This window comes from Phaethon lepturus, unplaced genomic scaffold, assembly GCF_000687285.1.
Source record: "Phaethon lepturus isolate BGI_N335 unplaced genomic scaffold, ASM68728v1 scaffold48130, whole genome shotgun sequence".
Taxonomy (NCBI): domain Eukaryota; kingdom Metazoa; phylum Chordata; class Aves; order Phaethontiformes; family Phaethontidae; genus Phaethon; species Phaethon lepturus.
This window is the reverse complement of record NW_010512112.1, coordinates 10679-11293: the sequence shown is the minus strand read 5'-3', so window position 1 is coordinate 11293 and position 615 is coordinate 10679.

The window sequence follows — 615 nt, the reverse complement described above, 5'->3', positions numbered from 1 at the left end:
AGGGAAGTGTAGCTGGGACCCCAGTTTCTCTTCCGCTAACCCTTGCTGAGCGTGTGCTTTCAGCAGGCGTCCCATGTGGTGAAATCAAAGCGCTCGATAAGCACTTGGAGTTTCACCCCGTTGTTTCCTGCTTAGGAGGAGTAAAGATGCTAGTGAAGGGGAGAGGCTGCGGCTCAGCGGCGCGCAGCCAGCACAAGATTTGGGTGTCATGATTCAGTGGTGTGTCTGCGGGGGGAGGACAGGCTCCCCTGAGCCTGGCTGCTGCTGGCTGGCTGCAGCGTGGAAGGGTCAGTGCTGGGGCCCCGCAGGGAAGCGGGGTGTTAGGTAACCTTGGGGGGGACGGGTGCTGAAGGAGGAAGAAGACAAGGCTATTAATCTATGCCTTCCCCTAAAGGATGGTGCAGCTTCCCGGCTCCCACCCTGTGGGCAGGGAAGGTGCCTCTCTCTCAGCTGTTATTTTCGGCATCTCCTCCTCCGCTCCTCCCTCTGGGGCACAGCCGGTGCTGGGAGCCGCAGGCGGGGAGCGCAGAGGAAGACAGGCTCTGCTGCGAGAGGTACGCTGTGCCCCTTCCCGGACTGCTGGTGGGGCCTGTGTGGGGCTGGAGGGGATGCCGT